This window comes from Dunckerocampus dactyliophorus, chromosome 7 (genome assembly GCF_027744805.1).
Source record: "Dunckerocampus dactyliophorus isolate RoL2022-P2 chromosome 7, RoL_Ddac_1.1, whole genome shotgun sequence".
NCBI classification, from domain to species: Eukaryota; Metazoa; Chordata; class Actinopteri; order Syngnathiformes; family Syngnathidae; genus Dunckerocampus; species Dunckerocampus dactyliophorus.
Genome location: NC_072825.1, coordinates 5,353,229 through 5,363,907, shown reverse-complemented (window position 1 = coordinate 5,363,907; position 10,679 = coordinate 5,353,229).

The following is a 10,679-nucleotide window of genomic DNA, read 5'->3' as shown; positions in this document are numbered from 1 at the left end:
TACAGTGTCCCTAAAGGCTGTTTATTAGCACCGTTTTGTCCCAACTCCAAACTCAATTCCAAGTACAAATGACATGGAAATGATGGCAATGCATGGTATTAAGAAGCTTTGAAAATGTGCACGACTCTGAATTGGACCACCAACAGGTTATCAAGTCACGCAAATACTGTAAGCATGGGTCGGTATGAGATTCTGACGGTATGATAACCTTGGGCAAAAATATCACACTTTGACTGTTTCACGGTATTATAATTACAGCTCTAAAATGTCTTCTTCTGAAATAACTTTATTGAAAAGAGGAAAAAAAAAAAGTCAAGTCAAAATTTCAAAACCATATAATATACTACTCACAAAAAGTTAGGGTCATGCACAACTGTTAAGTTAGAGAACAGCAAGTTGTGCGTTTCACCTGTGAAGTTTATACAGTAGTACATTTTTGGTTCATGCATGTGAAATGCATGTGAAATATCCCTAACTTCTTGTGGGTAGTATATAACACGACGAAAGTGGAACATATGTATTCAAACTTTATTTATTTAATCACTGAATTCTTTCTAAATCAATCAAATTCCGTTGTCAATGCAGTCTACTGCGACTAACCCTGCAACTCAAGTCACAACACAATACTTTTAGTAAAAAAAGAAAAGCAAAATGCAAATAAATGCAAATAAGTGGCCCAAAAAGGTCCCAACATAAATATTTATTTTTTACTTGTAATGTTACTTCATTTCATAGCGGCAGGTCACACTTTTCCACAAACTTGCGTTTTCGGGTCATGTGACTGTTGTTAGAAACTGAGACGACATTAACGCTTTACACCGCTTATCCTCCACTCCTGTCTCCTTCTCAATCACATCTCCACATTTGGTGACCCTCCACGTGACTGACGTGCTGACCGACAATGGCGACAACGGCGACAACAGCGCAGTCGTACCGGCGGCGCTCAATGCTAACGCCTGTGCTATCTATGCCTGATGTACAGCAACACAGCACACGCCTGTGGTTTCAACACATGCAAGCCCAGTTTAGACTGTGAGGAATGACAAAAGGACACGACAAAGGTATTTCCAAGTAGTGGCCACGCTGGACCTCCACTTTCCCTCATATCATAAAAACGGTATGACGCAAAATTTTGTGGTTTTGAAACCGTGACATTTTCATTCCGTGGTATACCTTGAAACCGGTAACCCGCCCGTGCCTACACGATTACAAATTTTGCTGGTTGATTAATTGTGCTACAAATTATCGTCAATCGATTTTATGGAAAAACATTTTTTTAGACCATTTTTTCCAATAATTGTCATGGGAGGTGTACTACACATTTGAACCACTAGATGGCCCTCCAAGTATAGTGTACGGTGTGCCTTTGAGAGACATTAGCTTGACACAGAAGTTGCCTGTATGTATGTTTTTCGCAATGCAGCCAGCGACGCTGGTCGTGAGAGCGCACCTTTTTTTTTATATTTGCCGACCAAACGCCTCAGTAAGCGTTACGGTCAGGACGAAGGCTCCGCTGCCCGAGGCACCTACATGGGTAGTTGTTTTTTTCCCCCCAGTTGAGAAAACTGCCCGTGTCGGTCATCTGTGTTCATGCTCTCACCGTGTTCATTCTGTTTAAACGCGAAATGTTCCCACATTGTGGCATTCGCCTCAAAAAAACAGCGCTTCTGCGCCTTCTTAATGTTAGCGTACACTGCCTCACGAAGCTCGCTGCTAAACCCTCTGTATCCACTCACTCGTAGCCCCGCCTCCACAAAGACGCTGAATGAGATGAGGGCCCACATCGTTCGATTTATCAATTATCATGACCGGACTACCTGCACCCACATTTATTTACAGTCAAACTTGTCTATAGCGGCCGCTAGAGGGAGTCTGCAAAAGTGGCCGCTATAGACAGGTGGCCTCTATAGACAGGTTGCCGTCCAGTTTGAATGTTGACCAGTAGAGGAAAAAAAAGGGGAAACAAATGGAAAAAATAATAATAATAATGTTGACCAGTAGAGGGCACTGCAGACTGCGGATAAAAGTTGTACAGTACTACTAGGCTTGTTATTATCATGGTTCATGGTTTTAATCCTGAACATGCATGAGTCAAACAGTAGCACATCACATAGTACAATTCACAATTTTGCATGTCCAAAAAGGAGTAGGAAGAAGCAAAGCTTATTTAATCCTACCCCTCATCAGTTTCACATCAGTTGCAATACATTTATTCACCTCTTGTTCTTCCAAGTGTACTTTGTAGGTCTACATGACAATGTAGTGCAATCAGTAATGTCTTACGCTTGTTTTTTATATTTTACTTTTTATACGGCAGAGTGTCATTACAGCTTTAGTTCATCAGGAAGTGACGGGAAGTGACGGTGGGCGTCCCGAGCAGGAGAGCTTAAGCTCAGTGCTAGCTGTGAGTTTCAAGAGAGTTGGGAAGTGTGTTTATGTTGGCGTGGATGTAAAGTCCTGCAGTGTTCTCCGCTGTTAATAAAGCGACTTTTTTGTGTCGAATACAGAAGATGAGGACATTGATGGATTTGTGGATGAGGATTGATGAAAAATAACGTGAGTACATTCTAAAATACTTCAGTTAAGTACAACCGAACTCAGTTTTGCTCCCGCTGCCGCATGCATGCTAGCACATGTTTTTTTTTATTGTAGCGTCGCTGGGAGCACGTCCTGTTCCCAGCCTAATTTGCGGTAATGTTTTGGTGCAAATGCTCTTAAAGTTACATGTTTGACCAGGAAATAGCAAGCTCAGAAGAAGACGGCTTTTTATGTGGAACAACTGACAGTTTGTGTGGATCTTGTGAATGATTGTGACTGAGCTAGGACTCAGTAATTAAAGTCTACACACGACGCCTTCATTGATTGATAAACAAAACGTTTTCATGCATGAAGCTTCTACTTGAGTTGGTAATTTGGCCGCTATATGCAGTCAGATATTGACCAAGGGAGACAAAATGGGTGGCCGCTGGCCGCGTTGGACAGGTGACTGCTATACACAGGGTCTATAACATGTAAATTTGCTGGGGGGGATTTTTCAGTGGCTGCTATAGGCATGTGGCCGTTCTATAAAGGTGGCCGCTAAGACAGGTTTGACTGTATTTAGTTATTTTAAATCATCTTCTTCCGCTTATCCAAGGTCGGGTCGCGGGGGTAGCAACCTAAACAGGGAAGCCCAGACTTCCCTCTCCCGGCTTCTTCACCCTGCTCCTCCAGGTGTACCGGTCGGACATACCCTGAACACCTCCCCAGGGAGGCACCCTAACCAGATGCCCGAGCCACCTCATCTGGCTCCTCTCGATGTGGAGAAGCAGCGGTTTTACTCCGAGCTTCTCCCGGATGATAGTGCTTCTCACCTTATCTCTAAAGGGAGATCCCAGCCACGCTACGGAGAAAACTAATTTTGGCCGCCTGTACCCGCCATCTTGTCCTTTCGGTCACAACCCAAAGCGCTTGACTATAGCTAAGGGTAGGAACATAAACATAGATCTAGAGCTTCGCCTTTCAGCCCAGCTCCCTCTTCACCACAACAGACCGATGCAGAGTTCGCCGAACACGTACTGGTAAATCTATTTGTGGGCCTCAAAATTTATTTGTGGCAGGCCGCAAAAATAAATAAACAATTGAACACTGGTCTTTATAGCGTTGTCATAGCTAAAACAACAAAGCTACTGTATGTAGGTATTTTGCCACAATGCTGTAGCTTAGCCTAAGAATTTAGTTAGATATGGTACAAAAAGTGCAGACCAGGTTCCCCTTATAGCTGTATTTGCTATTTAATAGATAGATATTAACTTCGGGTTGCTTTTACAGGGCTGCAGCAGACCATGCACTGCAGTTTGAATGTCATATAAACAATATTACACGTTAATATATCACAAAATATTCATAGAATGTCTGAGAAAACATTTGATATTTGGTAGGAAACTCCAAACTGTCAATTTAAAAAGCAAGCAAATAAGAAAAGAAGGAGGGCAAATTTGCAAAATGCAAGGTTTCAAAAATAAACATCCGAGTTGGTCAACACACCAAAGTAGGCCACAACAACCATGCACTGTTGTAACCACCACATCACCATTAGGCCTTTTCAAATGCCTATTTTGCAAAGTTCAGCACTTACTGTACATTACCAATCATACATCAATACCTCTTCAAGAGCACAACAAGTAAATGAAGGAATCATTCAACAAAGCATATACAGTATGCAAACAAGAAAACAAGCACTGAATGCAGCACATAAAATGACAAGTGACCATCAATCATGTTGAAATAAATAACATGTAAGGTTATTGTCAGTGCTAGTGATTCATTTGTGGACTTTTGTCCTACTTTTAAGTGGAAAACATGCCTAATAAATAATAATACAAGCAAGCCATGTAAGGAAATTCATTTGTAGGGGTGTCACATTGGCTTCTAAGCTTTCGCATATCATCGAAACACCAAAGGATACTTTTTATGGGTTAGTAGAATTTTTAACAATTTCCCAATACTTTTGGGGGTAAAGCAGCTTGTCAGCAATTTTGTAAGTTGCTATTTTAAAAACTCATTTCTTCTAATCTACTGTTCAGCAACAAAGGGGTGAATCCAGAAGGATGTGGAACAAGCAAGAACAGCGTGATACAACATCACAACACTGTTTTGTCCCTTTAAAATACAAATGTAAAGTGAGACGGAAGTTAGTCTAGCAGTATAAGTGGCACTCAGCGTGGCATCTACATGGCAGATTGTGTGTGTGTGCGTGTGTATGTGTGTGTAGCTGATGTGTGTGTGTGTGTGTAGCTGAGGCTCTTTTTATTTCCATCTATTTTTTTCCCCCCTTTTCTCTCTCTCTAAGCTCCAAAACCCTGATCCTCGCCTCCACTCGGCCTGGCAACAAATGGCTGCAGGCTGCTGACAATCCAGTGTCAGCACGCACCGCCACTGTCGATAACCGTGTCGTCACACAACACTGGCTAAAGCTCACATTTCATATGCCTGCCCTCCACCCGAACACGCTACCATATGCCCCTGCACGCTCCCCCCACCCCATCCCCTTAGCCCGACCCCTGACATCTTCTTGCTTCTCCAAATGACCAGAACATCCTTGGCTGAGAGGCGAGCGGCGCATATTTTAACGAGCGGCGTGTGCAACACCCAGGAAAAAAAATTGGGCTCCGACCGAATGCGATGTTCATCGAGGGATGGGGGGGTGCGAGCGTGCATTCTAAAGCGAGTGATGGCTGACTGATCCGCCCGTCTTGATGTAACAAGGCGAGGTCATGTAGGCAATATGCCCGAAACACACCAAGGGTGGCATGCACGGCTTCAAGCGAATTTTTGGGAGTCTACTCGATAATCCACCTCTCCACATCCATATGGATCAGCCTCAGATTCACACATGCACGTCTGTCAATGTCAGCTATTGTATCTGCATGAGGCTGAGATAATGGCGTCTGACACCCCCGTTTTGTCACCTTTGTCCACCCCGTCTCCAGGGCACCACCATAGTTGGCTTTCCGAAGTCCCGGTTCTTCTGTGCTCTTCCGCATGGCTGGCCGTTTCTTCTCCCTCCGACTTACATTATGCTGTGCCCTTTTCACACAGCACGCTCCATCAAAGCCGGCATTTTTCCACTTTTTTCAATGTCGTTGCTCTGTACAAAACACACTGACACTTCTGACACTCACGTCTCCTGCTTTTTTTCCCGAGCCAACAAGTATTCATAACAAGCGGACACAGTTGCGGCAATATCCCACTTTGCTGGGTTTTGTGTAAAAGGCACAGGTGGACAAGTGTCGGATCTACTGTGCAAATGTTGGCACATGTTTGTTTCCTCCTCCTTTCACGGTTTCGGCTTTTTTTCCATGCCTCTGTTCTGTATAATAAGCAAAGACGCCACATGGAAGGATGAAGTTGACTTACCACCTCTGGAGGTAGCATCAACGCTGTAACGTAGGCAAGATGGCATTTCGCAATGTCGGGACAGGGTTGTCAGGTTTAACACCTGACATCCTCCTCCGTTGTGTTGGAAGCAACTGTTGCAAAAGTATTAATAATGACATGAAACCTCAATGTTTTTGTAGCGACGCAAATGTAGCACACGACAGTCTATCAGCGCATTGTTAAGAGATAAATATCCATCGTTAGGCTGCTCCTGCACATCGAGAGGAGCCAGTTGAGGTGGCTCGGGCGTCTAATCCCTGGTGAGGTGTCCCGGTGTTCTGGGCATGCCCAGCCGGGAGAAGGCCCCGGGGCAGACCTAGGATACGCTGGAGGGATTATGCCTCATAGCTGGCCTGGGAACACCTTGGTGTCCTGCCGGTGGAACTGGAAGAGTTGGCCAGGGACCGGGAAGGTTGGGCTTCCCTACTGAGTGAGACTGCTGCCCGGACAAGTGTATGGATGGACAATGAATGGATGGATGCATGGATGAAAGAATGAATGAATGACCGGATGGACGGATGTCACTTCCACATCTTTGAGGGTAAGTTACTACAGTATACATCATAAATACCAGATAGTTGGTCAATTTCTGAATTTTAACCTTTAAAGGCAGGACTGAAGTTGATCAAAAGATAATGTAAATAATACTATGCTTTTTGAAAAGGACATCTTTGTCCCTTAATGGTAGCAATTATAGGAGCAATTCGAAGTAACGGGTATCGTATCAAATCAAAAAATCTGGTATTGCCCATCGTGACTCTGAATGCCTGGAAAAGGCCTTCTTTTAAACCCTAAAGAGCACAAAATCCCCCCAACATAACTGCTTAACAAGACGTATTGAATATGCTATGGTGTCAAAAAAGACACAGAAAAAAAACAAAAACAAAAAACAAACCAGTAAAGCACTTGACAAAGGCAAAAGCGGGCAAATATTCTTACCTGTCACTCAAGCGTGTCCGTGTGGATCTCGCTGCCTCAAAGCCGTCTTTGTCAACAATCGAGTCTGCAATGAAGGTAAAAGTGACGTGATGTTCATGCATCCCTTTCACTGGCCACTTATATGCATTCCAAATTGTTTTCTGTGTGTAAAACTATCACTGTAAAACTATAACAAAGTGTTTTTTGTTAACATTTATGAGTGTCCGGACCGGATGAATTGGACACGCAATATTTTTTATGGGAACAATCCAGTTAGAGAGTGTTTTAGCTTGAGTCGGACCTTCTGGGACAGATTAAAGACGCTAACTGAGCTGCCATAATAATAAATAATGAGTGAATAATGAGTGAATTTTCGCAAAGTAGGATTCCTTATTTATAAATGGAATCATTTTGTAGTAAGAGCATAGAAAACCTGTTTAACACCTTCTAAATATAGTTTTTAACATTATTAGAGCCCTTTACACTCGTATTACCCAATATAGTAGACAAAATAAGAGTAAATAAGCCATTTAAGACATAAATAAGACTATAAATGTGTTCCCCAGGAGAGGCAGGAAGTGACGTCGGGGGTTCAGAGTTGAGTTTCAGCCTGCCGTGGGTTACTGCAGCAACAGTAGCATGTGTTTTTATTAGGGACTTTCATTAGAGAGTATTGTGCGATAATTCCAGCCTGCAATAAAAGCCTGTTGTTCCGGGCCATCAAGTCTAGTGATTGTGTCTCACCGAACATTACAGTAACATTACTGACACCTAGTGACCAGTGTAGAATACTACATATTCACAGCGTCTATGAATGCCTTATATTTGTATATTTAGTTCATTCATCATTCTTATGCTTGAAAATGATTTATTCAGGCAAAAAATCTGTAAAATATACTTCAATATGCATATTTTTCATAACAGACAGTATACAACCACAAAACAGCATGATTTATGAATTAATGTATTTTTGATCAACCGTGATGGAGTGAAGCCATGAAACTGGGATTAATCAGGAGATTAGCTCACTTAGAATGCAAGAGGTAGCATGATTGATGCCTGCATCCTCCACGTTACTTTTTTAAAAGTATTATTTGTACTTCCTCACTCTTTGCACTCATTTTCAATACATTTCACACAAAAACAAAACAGAGTTGTCCAAGTCAGGTCTTACACGAAAAGTGACGTCATTTTCTTGATAATCAATGTATCCGTCAACCGGGACGCTCCCAATTGAAAAGAGACGGGGAGGGTTGTGGAGCTCTAAACTAATAAATAAAAAAAGTCACTTTTGGTCTTAGAGGGTACCCCCCCGAATGGGGGGATCTACTGTACAAATGGTTGTGTTGCTGCTGTCTTGTGTCATAGGTGACCATGTGGTCAAAGAAACACATGTTTTCCTTCCAACTTTCTCATGCCCTCCAAGTCATTATTGAAGCTGAACAATGAACTTGTTGTGTACATAATGACTTTTCACATTTTTAATTTTCACTTGCTTCCAATTCAGGCCCCGTCCTCTTTGCAGTTTATGTCCGCTGTAATAAGAGTATTTAAGGTGGCCTGCTAATTAACACAACAGACATAATCAACTTTTTAATTTAAAAAAAAACACCTCATCATACCGTACATTTATGTATAGTTTTTTTAAAAAACAGGTTGTTTTGCCTGAGAGACAGTCAACACTGAGGCGCTACTGAATGTGCCCTCATTACATCTAATAATAAACTCGGGCTAATTTAAAACAAGAGCCGGCAAATAAGAAGTGTGTCAAACACATTCCAGATGAAAACAAAAACACATGGAAGGATTAAAAAAACATAACGACAGACAGACAGAAATACCCTCCCCGGTTTTGCCGTCCAATACAGTGAATGTATTAGTTGTCTTCCATGCTCGCGTGAAAGTCATTTCCCCTCCTTCATCTCTAATAAAAGGTAAAGATGCAAGATAAAGAAGTTCTATTAAGAGACTAACGGCACGTTCATCGATGCAATGAGATGAACGGCGCCGCCGACAAACGGAAGTCAACATGACGTGTAAAGAATAAAAAAATGTATATACGCTCTTCTTGCTTTATTTCATCACTGTTAGCCTCTGTTATCGGACATAATAGAGACGCAGTCTTGCCTATATGATCAAATAAGACAATCAATTCTATGATACATCATGCCCTGCCTCTTCTTCCAACAATGTTCCCCCTCCTGGCCCTCTTCTCAAGCATCTCTGGAAGGAAGCGTTGTTGATCTTTATGTCTATCTGCTGTACTTTGAAGGCTGAAAAGTCAATTGACGAAGAGTAGAAAACAGCCCCATCTAGTGATTGACACATGGTACTCATTAAAAATATTGAAAATGATTGGCGTACACACACACACACACACACAAATATATATACAGTATATATTTACTTTTATCGTAACGTTTTTTAAATCATTATTATTATTATCATTATTAACAATATTATCATTGTTATTCTACTCATTTGTATTTGTTTTCCAGGACTTTTTTACATCAGCATCTTATTTTAAAAATCATAATCATATTTGATATATTTAGAACTCTGGTTAATAGAACTTTTCATGAGCCAATTCGAACTAATTATATTGAATTATATATACGTTTATTTCTTGACTCCACACAATGGAATCAATTATAGGGCTAATGAACTTGTTTTTTTTATATATATATATTTTTACAAATTATTATTTGTATTTTTTTATCTATTTTTATTTTTTGTCCAAGAGGTGTTTTTTACTTACTAATTCCCACTTATTTAAAATTATTTCCAGACTCACTGCTAGAGGGCAGTCATTGAAATATTAGGGAGTTAGAGTTTGTTGCCCCTAGAAAATAACTGGCCTACGTTTAAAGCTTTTTTTTATTATTACAGTTACAAGTTTTTTAATATTTTGCTAATTATTATCATTTTTAAATTATTTTTTATTTTTCATTCAGGTGGCTTTTCGACTTAATGAATTTTAATATTTGATAGAATATTTGTTTTATACAAGTCTCATTCATTATAAATACACATCACCTTTATGTGATTGTATTATTATATAAGTATTATTATTGTTGAGGCTTATGTGGCCAAATCTGGCTGCATTCCTTTATATGTACGACGTGGCTTGCAGTAATTGTACAACTGTACGGCATCAAACTAAGATGTTTGTAATATATTGGTTACCTTATTTAGCTCCATGAGGCAGCAGAAATATTGTGTCACTTGTTGCCAGGCAGAATGTATAGATGGGGGGTGCAATCATTTATGCAGCAGAAAGACCGTAAAGCCTACCGTGCTTGACACTTATGCTAAAACTAGCATCATTATGAGATGTGTTTATAAATTTTGAGATAATTTAGGCACCTCTCGGTATGATGCAGTGCAGTTCTGCAGTATGGCAACCGCTATAACACACGTATTAATCAAACAGCTGGTGCTGCAGGTGTACCTAATGTTGTGACCCGTGAAAGCCTCCAGACACAAACATGACCTCGTCTGACTTTCCAAGCGACCCCCTCAAACAACAAAACATAAGACAGACCTCGGCGCCATCGTATCACCCTCTGCTCTAATTCTCCATCTCCAACACCCCGCCCCCCGTGTCACACTCTGTATTCCCGGGCATGGCCGGGCTACATGCGGATGCATAATTTAGCCGAAATTAGCGCCTATTTGAGGAAGCATCAAAGCAAGGTGGCGCTGTGGAGGGGGGGGGGGCATCACTGGGATTAATGCTACGATGGGATATTTTTATTTTTTTTCCCGCAGAGAAATTACCGGTTTAGTGAAGTGGATGTATATATATATATATATATATATATATATATATATATATATAT